Source organism: Cydia pomonella, chromosome 6 (genome assembly GCF_033807575.1).
Source record: "Cydia pomonella isolate Wapato2018A chromosome 6, ilCydPomo1, whole genome shotgun sequence".
In the NCBI taxonomy this organism is placed as follows: Eukaryota; Metazoa; Arthropoda; class Insecta; order Lepidoptera; family Tortricidae; genus Cydia; species Cydia pomonella.
In genome coordinates this window covers 8,202,391-8,217,397 of record NC_084708.1, presented here as the reverse complement: position 1 = coordinate 8,217,397, position 15,007 = coordinate 8,202,391, and the positions used below count along the sequence as shown (strand labels likewise).

The following is a 15,007-nucleotide window of genomic DNA, read 5'->3' as shown; positions in this document are numbered from 1 at the left end:
TCAAAACCATGATTGTAAATTAATTACGGGAAAAGTCCTATACAATCTGTAAGTAGCTAATCCTAAGAATAAGAAATAAAATACTGATATAACTGTTGTATTTAGGTAACGATTCATTTATCACTAGTCAGTAAATACGTATTCAAACTAATTTATATAATATTATTTCGATAAAATCGGCTACATTCATAATGTGAAGCTAGAGAATATCGACTAAAACTAGTCAGGCGGCCTCCACAACTTGCTTAATGTTTACCTTATTACTTATTGCCGCCGACGCGCACAGAAATAAAAACACACACCCACAAAATAACGCCGCCAGGTTATACGAGTCTATTTATCAATGGGATGCAAAGCTCTAAAAGGTCTCTTAGAAATGGTCGTAGAACAAATGCAGCGAGAGCGCTGGCGTATTACTCCAAATGCACAGAGTCTGTTTTATGAGAAGGCTTGGAAAACCACTGTAAATTCTTTCACAAAGATGTTACGGATCTTAAGGCTACAGTTCACTGGTTTTCTCAAGTTCTTGACTCACGTGCCTTCGTGCAAGTAAAGGGAATACATCGCTTGAGCAGTGAACACCCATGAATGTGATTGTACCTACCCATAGCTAGTTCTTCCTTATTAAGTGAAGCGAGCGCTTACAACAAAGACCTCAATAACTAATACTTGTGACTTGTGAGTAATTCGTATTTACGAACCGTATCCGGGACCAATAATACTTGCACATAATTTACAAATTCTAGTTCGTTTTCGGCCTCTAATTTTAGAGTAGTTAAACAATGATGCACACGGCCGATTTGGGCTAACTCCGGTCGTTTGCTTGTGAACTGCCGTCATGTGGTCCTTTGTTTGCACTATTTAGACTGTAGACGCGTGTTTCCGCTGGTGCATTAATTCAAAAGTCAGACACGGTCAAGGGAACGTGCGTGCTGTTTCCGATATCAACAACTGGAAATTATTGTACCAATATTGTATTGAGGACTAAATGCAACAAAAATAGGCATAAGTATATAGACATACACTTGCGAGGTTGATGATGAAATTGGCTTTTTTGTCACATATCAGTGTTTCGACGTCTTTTTTAAGCTCAAGCCATCTCTTAGTAACTCTTTTTACAATGACGAATATCGACTCAGTGTTTCCTATATTTCACAATAGTTCAAACGTTTCAATTGTCATCAAATCCGTTGAGCATGACTGCAGTATTGTTGAGATTCTCGGAAACGTCTCGACAATCACTGAATGTGGTTATAAAACACAAGTGATACCTCATTCAAGTTCAGTCGGAAGTGTTTTTGCCCCGGTTCAAAGTATTCGGTTTAATTTCTCACGTGATCACTTCCTTTAGACGGGGAATGCATGACGGTGACGGGGCGGTGACGCAGAGTGAAAGAAAATAAATAAAATGCCTCGACGTTGGGCAACGATTCAGCGGATCTTTAACAGGATACTAAAATGCTAGCCTGGTTTCAAAAACTCTGAGTTTTGACCAAACTTGAGCAACCCATTTCATAATCCGCATTGGACACATATTTTTATTAATTCTAGACCCATCGTGTCCCTACGATGTCATGTTTCTACGAGTACGAATTAATTAGATAATTCGAAACCTTTGAAAATTCGATTTATGTCGGTAATTTGTTAATTACTGCTTACCAATGTGTCGAATTCAAGTGCATATTTACAATTTACATCCCATGCATACAATTTCTACCTACATCATCATACATAGGTAGTTCTATTTTATCTTTAATAAGACATAATAAAATGAAGGAGGATTTAAAATTTAATGCCTAATGTAGGTGTTCCTGTTACTGTAGAACTAGCCTGAGTCTTATCTAACTATTCCGAGATCCGCTCAGGGGATCAAAATTTCTTGTTTTTCTTGTGCTACATTGTTTGAACTACACATTCCATAGCGATAAGTTCCGACGCGACGACGCGCCGGTAATTTATTGAACAGTGTAAATGTCCGCTCCAAATTTTAATTAGTGCCATATTACATTAAACATATTGGGGTTTTTCTTAGTTGTTGACAGGATGTTCTAATACCTAAACTAATTATAGGCATGACTAAGCGAGTATGTAATAAGATCTGCGGCAATAAGGCAAAGTTGTAATTGGTCGCTACTTTATAAGGTATAACTGGGGCACTGTTCTGGGCGGAGAGACACTGATTGGTATCAATAGTTGCTACTGCCTTTGAATACTTAAATAAATAAATACATATTACAGGACATTATTACACAAATTGACTAAGTCCTACAGTAAGCTCATTAAGGCTTGTTTTGTGGGTACTTACACAACAGTATATAAATAAATAAATATTATAGGACATTATTACACACATATAATATATTATATATAAATACTTAAATACATAGAAAACACCCATTCTCAGGATCAAAAATCTATGTTCATCACACAAATAAATGCCCTTACAAGGATTTGAACCCGGGACCATCGGCTTCATAGGGAGGGTCGCTACCCACTAGGCCAGACCCGGTCGGTCGGTCGGTTGTATTACATTTTAAATATTTGCCTCTGACTTTAGTTGATACAAAATATTCGTTGTTGTGTTTAGTCCAATGTAGCATTCAATCTGGTAATACTATTTTACTTTGTATACCTACTGATAAACTTGAATGGCCTTTATAATAACATTCAACCGTTAAATACTTCTAATTAACGGAAAGGTCAAAAGAGGCATAATTTGCGACAAATTTATGAATATTAATGTGTTATTAACATGTTGTAAAAGTTACTTGTTCAGGTTAGCTTAATGTTTAAAATATTGTAAAGTTTCATATCTTTTCGATAAAAGTTGCAGTAGTAATAAGGATACAACTGAAAGAAATAGTGGTGACTTCAATATTTATTTTCTTCACATTTAAATTAAAAACTAATAAGATTTATTTCGTGCACTGTGTGAAATAATTAGAGTTAAATATAAATATAGGGATAATACAAAATTAAACTTTTTTTTTTTTTTTTTTATACTACGTCGGTGGCAAACAAGCATACGGCCTGCCTGATGGTAAGCAGTCTCCATAGCCTATGTACACCTGCAACTCCAGAGGAGTTACATGCGCGTTGCCGACCCTAACCCCACCCCCCTCGTTGAGCTCTGGCAACCTTACTCACCGGCAGGAACACAACACTATGAGTAGGTTCAAGTGTTATTTGGCTGCGGTTTTCTGTAAGGTGGAGGTACTTCCCCAGTTGGGCTCTGCTCTAGATCTGGAATGACATCTGCTGTGCTGTGCCCTACCACACAAGGCGAGATGACATTCACATTGCCCATACCTCTCTTAAAAACTAAAAATGTTAAAAATATTACCTGAATGCATTAACAATTTTGTTTTGATTCCTTATCACAAGCAAACAGTCTGTACTGTACTGAGGTTAGTCCTGTGTTGATATTCAGAGTTATCAAGATATAGCTGATTGAGGTTATCAGAAAACCGGAGGATAACGAATTCAAAACACAGCAGTAAATAACCTCTGGGAATACCGATAACTATCTGAGTCAATGGAATTGTTAAAAATGTCATGTAGAGGTGCAGATTTATATTCATAAACTTGCCATCGGATAATACCCTCCGACCATGCGGGATTGAAGGAAATGTGCACATTCTGTGGCTCCGGAAATACCTGTTTGATTATTTGAGGAATTGCATCCCAACCCTTGTGCTACCTGCTTGTGTATTTTCCCATGGATTATGATGAGATTGCAGGTACGTTAAGTTCTAGGTTGAACCAGTCTAACGTGACCTGGAGATCCGTAGAAACTATGTTATGTTGTTAGAGAGCTCACTTACGTCCACTAAATAGCCTATCTGCTGCCGTTGTTTATCGACAAATGTCAATCAAAAAGTAAAAATACTAAATGTAATGTATCGGGATGTCAAACGCCAACTAAAGGCCTCGTGATAGTCTCGTGTCCCGTGAAGCTTCACAGTAAGCGTTGAGAATTACATTTCTGTCGTATGAATTGGGGTGTTATTCAATCGTTTTCTAGACGATTCGATTTTTAGTGAATTCAATGTGAAAAGTCATTCACTGTGATAATTAAACTGTCGCGAGTTAGGCGGTAAAGCAGCTGAATCATTCAAGCAATATCCGTTTGCCTAATAACGCTTCCAATTTCCAAATTTTGTGAATACCTTGTAGAATTGAATTCGTCTTACGTATTTACAAGTATACCTACCCACAGATAGAAATATATGATCATTGTCAAGAGGGCGCTGTTATTCTCATGTATAGGGTGACCAAACGGTCACCCTATACATGACACATACATACATGAACATGAAACATACATACATGAAACAGCTTAGCATGAAAAATGTAGTTCTATTGAAATTCCGCAATATGGCGCGTGATCATATTATGTATTACTGGTCAGGCTTTACGTGTGTAATAAAACAGTATATACCATTCTGAGGGCGCCTATGTATGTCTTCTTTTAAAACCTTTTTTATGGATCCAACCTACCTCAAAATCGCAAACAAAAAATCAGCTGATCTATAAAAAACATCGACATGTGATATGTGATTCGTCGAAATGTATGAAACAGCTGATTCTTTTTTTGCTATTTCGGGACGGCGTCGTAACTTTGTCCAGGATGACCTACAAAATACTACACATAAAATTGTGTAAGTTCAATTTATATTTATTTAGAGTAAGGCTGGACATAAGAAAATCGCCCTATATGTACTTTGTATTGTCTATAGTACTAAGTTTGATTTAATTTACCTACCTATTAATGTTTACAGAAAGATTGAAACGTAACAACATATTTATTTAGGTAGAGTAGTAGAGTTAAGATTAATGAAACGCAATTAAATTGACCATTTGTTGTCATCAGCCCATCGTTTGATTGGCTATTCAAATAGTTCAATTAAGTAGTTATATTGTTTGTTATCTACGCTTTCACGGCATCACGGATATAGTTCAGATTAAGATTTAGTATTAGCATTTTACCAGCGATGTGACTCCTTGAACTTCAGAAAATTCTAGAAACCTGATTTCCGTTCTTATATTTCACACGGCTTAAAATTATAACTTTTTAATTTTTTTTAAGTGAAAGTGTAGCGTTAGGTTAAAGAAACTGAGGACCTATCGCGAAAATCAAAATGTTGTTATCTGCCTCTCTATCGTTCGAATACGCAAGAATTATGGAGAAGCAAACATCTAACGATTTTTCGATTTTCACTGCAAACCCATCTGTTTAGTCAGGTACGGTACGGTCAAGGTATAAATATCGACACGAACAAAGTGCCAAAAATATCTACACACCTACTTAAGACGAAAGCGGAGGGCCCAAGCGAAATCGACTTTTCATACAAACGTAGTCTTCATTTTCCTCTCTGGATATTACCATTATCAAAAATATTATGATACAATTTGTTGTATATCGACCATGGTCATGCCCCTACGTTTGATTTTCAATTATAATAAGAGTTAGGAGCATTTAAAATTTTGTAAGAAAAATGTTTTTAGCTCCTAGTTTTTACAATAATAAAAAAAAAATCGAAAAAAGTCAAACGTAGGGGCATAGCTATTGTAAATTGTTATTCTTCAAATTATGTAAAATTATATCCATAATGTCAATATTCAGAGAGGAAAATGGGGACTACGTTTATATGGAGGAGCGGCCGTCCCCTTTCCTCTTAATGTACCAGCAATAAGGTCGTGTATATGTACATATTTTGGCACTTTGTCCGTGTCGATGTCTTTATGTTTAATACTCGTACCTTGACTGCGTATGATATTAGTAAATATGCAAATAAGTAAATATAAGAGCAAACATGCATAACTATGTAACAAAACAGCTGGGTAATCATAAACGTTTACCCCGATTTATTTCCTATGTAACCTAAATGTAGGTATAAGTAGATAAAAAATATTTCCTGACAGTGATTTTAGCGGAAGCACTTACAAAATACAATTTTCTCCAGGCAGGGACCCGTCGTTTACTACTTCGGTCGCAGTCGAAGGGAAATTGTGTTGAATTAAAATTGAATTATGGCAAATGCATTTAGCGACTGCAGACGCTTCATAGAAAATTTATTTAAAAGAAATGCAATATTTTAAGAAGTATTTGACGGAATAAAAAGCGGCCAAGTGCGAGTCGGACTCGCGCATGAAGGGTTCCGTACCATTTAAGACTTATTAAAAAAAATCTACTTACTAGATCTTGTTCAACATTTTACCACTTTGGACACACATTTTACCACTTTGGAAGTGTCTCTCGCGCAAACTACTCAGTTTAGAAAAAAATGATATTAGAAACCTAAATATCATTTTTGAAGACCTATCCATAAATACCCCACACGTATGGGTTTAATGAAAAAAATTTTTTTTAAATTTTATGACGTATTAAAAAAAAACTACTCACTAGATCTCGTTCAAACCAATTTTCGGTGGAAGTTTGCATGGTAATGTATATCATATATTTTTTTTAGATTTTTCATTCTGTTATTTTAGAAGTTACAGGGGGGGGGGGACACACATTTTTTCACTTTAGAAGTGTCTCTCGCGCAAACTATTCAGTTTAGATAAAAATGATATTGGGAACCTAAATATCATTTTTGGAGACCTATCCATAGATACCTCACACGTATGGGTTTGATGAAAAATTATTTTTTTTTTAATTTTATGACGTATTAAAAAAAAAAACTACTTACTAGATCTCGTTCAAACCAATTTTCGGTGGAAGTTTGCATGACAATGTATATCATATATTTTTTTTAGTTTTTTCATTCTGTTATTTTAGAAGTTACGGGGGGGGGGACGACACACATTTTACCACTTTGGAAGTGTCTCTCGCGCAAACTATTCATTTTAGAAAAAAATGATATTAGAAACCTCAATATCATTTTTAAAGACCTATCCATAGATACCCCACACGTATGGGTTTGATGAAAAAATATTTTTTGAATTTCAGTTCTAAGTATGGGGAACCCCCAAAATTTATTGTTTTTTTTCTATTTTTGTGTGAACATCTTAATGCGGTTCATAGAATACATCCACTTACTAAGTTTGAACAATATAGCTCTTATAGTTTCGGAAAAAAGTGGCTGTGACAGAATCGGACAGACAGACGGACATGACGAATCTATAAGGGTTCCGTTTTTTGCCATTTGGCTACGGAACCCTAAAAAATGGTTTAGAACTCTTAGAAGTACGAGCAGTACTTTTTTAGGGACTACGAAATTAAGTGTATAAGGTGTAGTTGTATATAATAATTTCGGGCATTCTCGGTTCCGTTCGGCTCATTATTGCTACGAGCAATCATTAGTGCAACCCTAAATAGTGCCATACATTAGAAAGGAACAACATGATTCGTCCCTGAATCGCTGTCAAACTTCGGTTTTGTAGTATGTGTCATTTCTGTACGGTAGTACATACTATTTATTCCGTGGCAAAGATTTGATTAATTTAGTTGACAAATTATACGCTGGATGGCGTTGTTACGTGTATGTTAAAGTTTTGTAAAGCTTCAATATTTTGTAATATTTTTTTAAGTACGCATTTAAAACTTACTTTACTTTTAGTGCGTTCAGTTTAGGATAAGGTAGGATTATGGGAGTCCCTATAGATGTTTTTAGTAGTGATATTATATGTACATATTTCGGGACCTCTCTGATTCTCACTTGACCATCTTTAATTATTTGTCCTAAACTAGTTAATTTACGTACCTTATCCTAGTTACATTAATTACCCACCTCTGCCAGATTTGAGGTCAATGATACATATAATTACATCAACTGCCCAGATATTTACCTAGTAGTCATTAATTATATAAATATATGAAAAATTATCCAAATTGACGATTTTTATGCGAATCGCAAAATGTACAGTAGGTGTATCTAATACAGATGTTATATTTTTTGGCATTTTACGGTACCTATCTATTTAAAATGCTTACAATAAATTCTAGGTAGGTACGCCGATATTTTTGCAGCTGTACGTGCTGTAATGCCTAATTTTGTATTTATTTTGAGTATTAGTTTTAAATAGCTACGACGAAAAAAAAATTGATATGAAAATGAAAAAAAAAAAATCTTTATTATCTATTTACAGAAATAGTAAGCATTTGCTGGGGCCTCTCTTTAGGCTACTATAATAACAATAATATAGGTAATTCATTAAATTATTTTAAATAATTAAAGTTCAAATCGTTATAATTCTACCGCATCTATAAATAGATACATTTCTATTCAACACAGCCGTAGTAGTCAATACCAATAGGTACCAGGTAATAAGAATGTTTGCAAGATTTTATTTAGAGCTTACGTAATGTTTGGTGGATGACCTACGCCGCTGTTTACTAAGTGACTACAACTACATATTGTATCGCATTAAAGTCAGGATTTTACATACGAGACCCATACCGCCTATACAATAACAGTCACGATGTCGCTTAATAATGTTAATCTATTCAATTAAGAAACGATACCAGATTATTAATTCTATTATAAGTTTATAACTTACTTACTTATAAGTCCGGTAACGTCAAAAATATTCGTTATTAAAGTTGCTTATATGCTATAATTTATCTGGAAAAGAGCCTAGAACAATCATTTTCCAAGGTGATAGTTACTTATAATACAGGACTCTCAGGAAGAGAGAATTATTCTGATAGCATAGAGATGCCTAATGATCCAGTGAAAACAACTACAATTCTGTTCTCAACATTAATTTAATTATTGAAACGATTCCCCAAAGCGCAACAGCGCATTATAACCTGTATAAATGCAAAAGGTATTAAATGTATTTCAGATACCTTTATTGTTTAGTACCTTTTAGCTTTAGTTGGTCAGAATAAAGGTTTGCCGACCTGCGTCGGCGCTGTAGAATGTCTGAATGCTCCTTGCGGTTCTCGGAATAATGTCCGCCCATTCCTGCCCTTAGGAGCCGCATTTTGCACCATTAGCCTGTTCCTGCGCGTGATTCGATATTTTAGTCCAGCTATTTCCGTTCGATTACCACTTAACACACCTGCTTTCAATACAGTGCTCTTATATAGGTAATGTTCCTTAATACATTTCAACAGGCCAATTTTCATGGCACATGCGAATGTCTTCGGCTCCTGATTGATACAATTACTTTTAATTTGCTTCGTTTAATGCAATCTCCAAAATGCGAGCAACATTAACTGAAGTCATATAGGCATGGACTTTTTTCCGAAGGGATCGCATCTGGACTAAATGCCATTTACGTTGTAGACTTGAGGAATTGCACTAATTTTAATAAAATTGCGGTTTTTGTCCGAAATGGCTGCTTGGCTGCGCTACGGCAAATGAAGTGAGTTTTTGCAGGGCATCATTTTGCGATGGGCTCTGTATCCATGGTTTTTGCTGCTTGGCAACAGCCGACGCACCTAATTGCGCCGATTGATTGTGTCTTGTGATCCGTCGACAGATTACTACAGGAGGCGGATGACTATGACGTAACATTCTTATTGTGACCACAATCGCACAATGTCATTTCAATTATTTAGGTCAACCAAGCATAGAACAACTGGGGAATTAAATTACCTACCAAACAGAATGGATAAGAAATACCACGCTCTTTAATTACCATTCCGAAATTTCACCGTAAATCTTACAGAAACTAATCTTTTAGGAAATTTTACTTAAGATCCTAATACCTTTTAAGCCAGGATTAGCAGAAAGCATTAGAATGGATCAGATCTCGTAGATACAGTTGTGTAGAATGGAGTGCTTAAGTGTTTGATATTATCGGGGAGTTCGATGGCCAGATGTTAATGTCTGTAGTGGTCTTGAGCAAAAATGCCATATGTTATTATGAACTTCGTATAGAGATACAACTTTTTGGTTTGTAGCAGAGGTATAGGGGCACATGGTAAATGCAAACGGGAATGGTTTAGCGGAACGAGCTATAGAATAACCGAGATTAATGCTAGAGCGAGACGGATACATGAATGGAATCAATTCAATAGAGGAACGAATGATTTACGAGTAGTTATTGAGGCTAGGCTAGATTGCAGGCGTTTAAAAATAGATTTATACGCAAGTGGCGACGATTTCAGCAAAAGATGTGTTTTGTATTTTTCTTTTAGATATAGGTACATACAAAATTGTTTGTCAAAAAAAAGTTGTAACTGACGGTGTTCAATAATGATTAAACACAAAATAATTACTAAGAAGGAAATGCCTTTTCACGAGCAGTCTGTACCCACCTTGGGTAAAATAAACAAAAGAGGACTGTTGAAAAAATCAGATCTCGGAACAATACAAACTTCTGACAAGTACTTTGCGTTACAATCGTTCGTTTACTTCACAATGATTCTTGGACAAGGAAAGACAGAGCGACATTTACGTTGATTTATGGTTATATTCTAAACAAGAACAAAGACCAATTTAGAGTCAAGATCTTCAAAGAAACCAAGCTACCTAATAGAGCGTGCAGTATATGTTTAAGGTTACGTGTATTTTGTGCTTTTCCGGGCCGCATAAATGGGGTCCCAAATTCTTTAGGCTCTGTTGAGTGACAACAAAATTTAAATGGGATCTTTGGAGGAAGCTTCGCTCCATCAATCATCAATTAAGGCTTTGAAAATGGTCAGTGAGGTGTAGACGGCGGTGAGCCTTGACAGCCGACCGCCACTTCACGACTGCCAAAAGGCCGCATCTTCTTCACACCTACATGCAACACTACACCTTATGTCGTCAGCAGACAAATCGAAGTAACGCTTACGCAACTTTAATTTAAAATTCTATCGACTTGACAACAGATATTTGAGAAGCTTTTAATGCCGCTTCAATTTCGCTCGGGAAGATATTTTGTAGGTTATAATTCTTATGTTACCTACTGGCGACAAAGTGATTGAAATGGAAAATTTACGAATGCGCAGAAATGTCATGTGATGCAGCGTTTGGAAGCGCATACAGATAACACCGAACGGTACCTGCATTTATTTACCTAGGTATACGTATGTTACGCAATAATAGTATATGTAAATGTCTTTGTACGGTGGTGTTTGTCACTGAATAGGCATAGGATTGTACAATGTAGTCGGATAACACAAGTAACTTTGAGCTATGGCTCTACGTACTGGTAAAGCTAGTCATTATTTATCGTTTATGAGTCATTTTACAAGGTATAGGTATAAGGTATGCTTTTAGGTATAACGGTGCTTCTGAACCGTCGCAATTTCGTTACGTGATTTACCTCTTAGCATTCCTTTTAAATGACTTAATAAGATATCTAGTAAGAGGTTGGTATATGCAACATTGGTCATGTGATGATCTCAAGTAGGCGAAATTAAATATCGTTAAATTAGGTAATGGTCCTTATAAATAAACTATTAATTAGTTTTTAATTAATAATAATAGTTTTTATAGAATTTGCAGAATTCAAAATGATAATCAAATGAATCAAGGTAGAACTAGGTAATAAAAACATTGCTCAAAGACGTGACCAGCAGTTAAGGCTTATTGCTTAGGTAGTATATAATATGTTGCAAGACGGCGACAAACACACTTTCAACAGATAAGGCACTTCGAAGAAAACGTTCTCATTCCCAAAACAATACGTTTAAAACACAAAGACACTGACCACGAATATTTATAAGCACTCGACACAAACAAAGAGCACAAAGTCACATTTACACTTCACTAACTCAGCCTGTCGTTATTTACCAAAAATGTCACATTCTGTATACGTATAATGTATAGAGTTGTATAGGTGCGCGGGCGCTGGCGAAGGCAGCGCCGCGTTGCGTCGGCTCTGAGCCTCCGACTTAGTACATACCTATATGCACGCACCGCCCTCGGTAAATTCTTTGCATAAATATACGTGAAAGCTTCACCTCACAAAACGGTCCCTTCGCACTTTTTAAATCCACGAAAATAATATATACTGTTCCCTTACCTTAACACTGCGCAGTAATGATGTTTTAGCACGATCGATGGCACAACAAGCGAAAAGTAGACACAGTCACGTTTGTGGATACGAGAGCAATGGCGCCGGCCCGTTCCGTCTCGTCGAATGCTACTCACAGACTCGGAAGGCTAAAGCCTTGTTTGTTCGGTGACGCGAACCCCAACAACTCCGTCCCTTTCTTTACTGTACCCGCTCCGCCCACGCTGAAAGAGCTAGCCATATTTTTACCAGTTTCGCGGTTACCTGTGGTAGAGCGCAGCAACCTACATCATCGGTACGTACGGTACCTCAAACAAAGTCTCGTGTTTGCTGTTCGTCTCCAAAATGCTGCAAAACGCCGTCATCTCGTATACAATGATGAAAAAGAATAGTAAAATGCTTATTTAGAGTGAGGTAGTATAAAACGAAAATAAGTAGAGATGACTCGATTAAATGGAAAATACCTGAGAGACACAAAATACAAAGGAAATTGTTTTTATGATTACTAAACAAATACAGTTGTTAAATGGTTGACTAATTGGCATCAACAACTCGACGATATAATAAATATTGTGGAAGTTTGTTATAGTGTGTGGATATCATTTTAACAAAAGTTACAATCATTAATATCAAACTTATACAAACTTTTAGACCTAGGTTCTAAATAATCAGAAAGTTTTGTCAATTAGAATTATTATCTTTGTTATTCTTGTAGTGTTTAACATTTTGTTACATGGATATCCAAACCTAATTTTGATTAATTGTGATAAGTAAAATTATACAGGTAAACTATTTAAACTCTTATAATTTACATTACGATCAACAGATGTCGCTGTCTTGCCAGCGCCATCTATTGGAAAGTGTGAAAGCAACTAGCTTTACTGGCCGCTTTATTTGGTAGAGCTAAAATAATTCACGAGGGCGCGATTCAGTACGTTGTCGTTTTTTAGTAATACGGTGTACTTCTAACAGAGGGAGACGCTACTGACTTTTTAATGCAAACTTTAAAAAAAAGTTGACTATTTTAAACGCGCACCACTCTACATATTTACGTAACAAAATATCGACTTCGAAAAATGAATAGATAACATGACATTAAAGCTATCCAAAGGGCTTCTACGTGTTAGATCTATATCCCCACGCAAGGTTATCAAAATACCGGGTTTAATAGGCCCGTGAAATCTAAAATAGAGATAAAATGATAGTGGCGGGGTGTTGGGGAGTAACGGCCTCCTGAATGTCGGTCAGAGTCTTCTTCAGTCGGAGTGGACCCCAAGGGGACCCGCAGGACTCTGGCTTGCCTTCATGGGCTGTCCAGAATCGTTAGAGCTCCAGGGCTCCAGGGATGGAAGTGAAACATGCAGAAGACGCGATTTGGCATGGCACAGTGGCTTATCTGGCAGTTATCTGGGTAGAAAGCGACGTACACCTCTCGACACCCCTGAGCGACGACGGCAGTTTCAGGGGTCCATCTAGTGGGCGACGAGTCACCGCCTCGCCTGCCTCGATGACTAGTAAAAACATTGTTATATTTGTTTAATGTTACTGCGTTGAAATAGTTATTTTTTATTGAGTCAAAAAAGCTAATTTCAGATTGCAACTTGTATTACGTAACTGCAAATCCGATTTTTGGGCACATTTTCGTTTTCCGTCATTTATAATCGCGTCGTTACGTTATCTTTAACACGGCTGTCATGTAGTGATGTCAATCTGTCAATTCGATATTGAAATGTGGTAGCAGTAGTTGCCGTAATTGAATTGCGACCAGTTTTGATCAGTCCACAATTTGCACGATGAATATCGATTGAATTTATTTAGTGATAAGCAAGAAGTAAGTACTGTAAAACCATCCGACTATAGACCAAAGACTCCCGACTATGATCCAGGTGTGGCTTTCATTTGAAATTCTTAGTGCTACGGGAACATAATGGCGACAGAACGGTAAATAAAATCATTTTTGGGTACCATCGCCCACACTGTAAACTGTCCATCGGTGGACCTTATTATAAAAGGCATAAGGTCCACGAATGGACACATAAGAGTGTTGCTGTTTGTACCTCCCATACAAAATGTTTTTTTTTTCGCTTTAACCCAAGGGTTTGGGGTATTATTGGATACGTCTCTTAAAACGAATAAGGGTCCAACTAGCATTTTTTGATAAAGTAAATTAATATTTTCGGAAATAATCGCTCCGAAAGAAAAAATAAATGTGCTAATTATTGAACCATGGGTCCAAGAAATATGAAAAAATCGTGAAAAAAAAGCTTAAAAAATACTTTAAATTATAGCAAATATGATCGGTCCAGCTGTATTTGACTTATTGCAAAAAGTCTTCTCTTCTTAGTAAAAAGACGTACTTACAAAGCGCTGCGAAGGTAAGAAGGTACTCCCTTGAACTTGTAAATACATGATACTTACTAATAGCTCCACTTTCTCCTATTTTGACAGAATGGTAACTACGGAATCCTACACTGAGCATGGCCCGAAATGCTCTTGACCGTCTTTTTCTTTAGTGTTTCAGTTTACGATTTAGTTGGTTGGTTTAGTTGGTTATTAGACATTTATCTGATTTTAATGAACACTAAATAAATTGTCAAGGAAATATTTGGTTGACTTTTTCCTCTGACGGATCGACCCTAGAACCAAGTTGTCCATCCATGCTTACTTTCTCTCTCGTCTTCAACGATGGACTTAGTACTAAAAATACTTAAACACACGCACGTGAAACAAACATTTATATATTAACGAATGTCCTGAAAATTGAGTTAGTGTTAGATGAAGGAGTAAACAGTGGCTCGGTAGAAAATTGCCAGGGTCAGTGGCTCAACCTATATACACGTGGCTTAAGTCACTGTACCCGGCTATTTTTTAACGAGCCACTGTTCCCTCCTGGATCCCAGTTTTAATAATGTTTTGTTTGTTTTTTTACTGAATCATATGCTTTTTATTACGTAATTTTATATAACTCTAAAATGGCTCCAAACTGATAATTTATGATTACAGTTGAATCAGATAGTCGACACGAGTAGTGGCTTAACCGTCTCGTATCAGATGAAGCAGGATTTTGTACCAAGTTCACCATTAAAACCATACTGACATCGACATA

At 36.4% G+C, this 15,007-nt stretch overlaps 1 protein-coding gene across 2 annotated transcripts in view; it reads right to left on the bottom strand.

Annotated features, from left to right (window-relative positions):
* The window catches only part of LOC133518853 (leucine-rich repeat-containing protein 15), a 46,991-nt gene extending 34,941 nt beyond the window's left edge, over nt 1–12,050 (bottom strand). Inside the window, exon 1 of one of the 2 annotated variants that reach the window (XM_061852596.1) lies at nt 11,911–12,050. The gene's annotated coding sequence lies outside the window, so the exon portion shown is untranslated. The remainder of the gene's footprint in view (nt 1–11,910) is intronic. The other variant, XM_061852597.1, reaches the window with a different exon arrangement.
* Between the last annotated feature and the right edge of the window lie 2,957 nt (nt 12,051–15,007).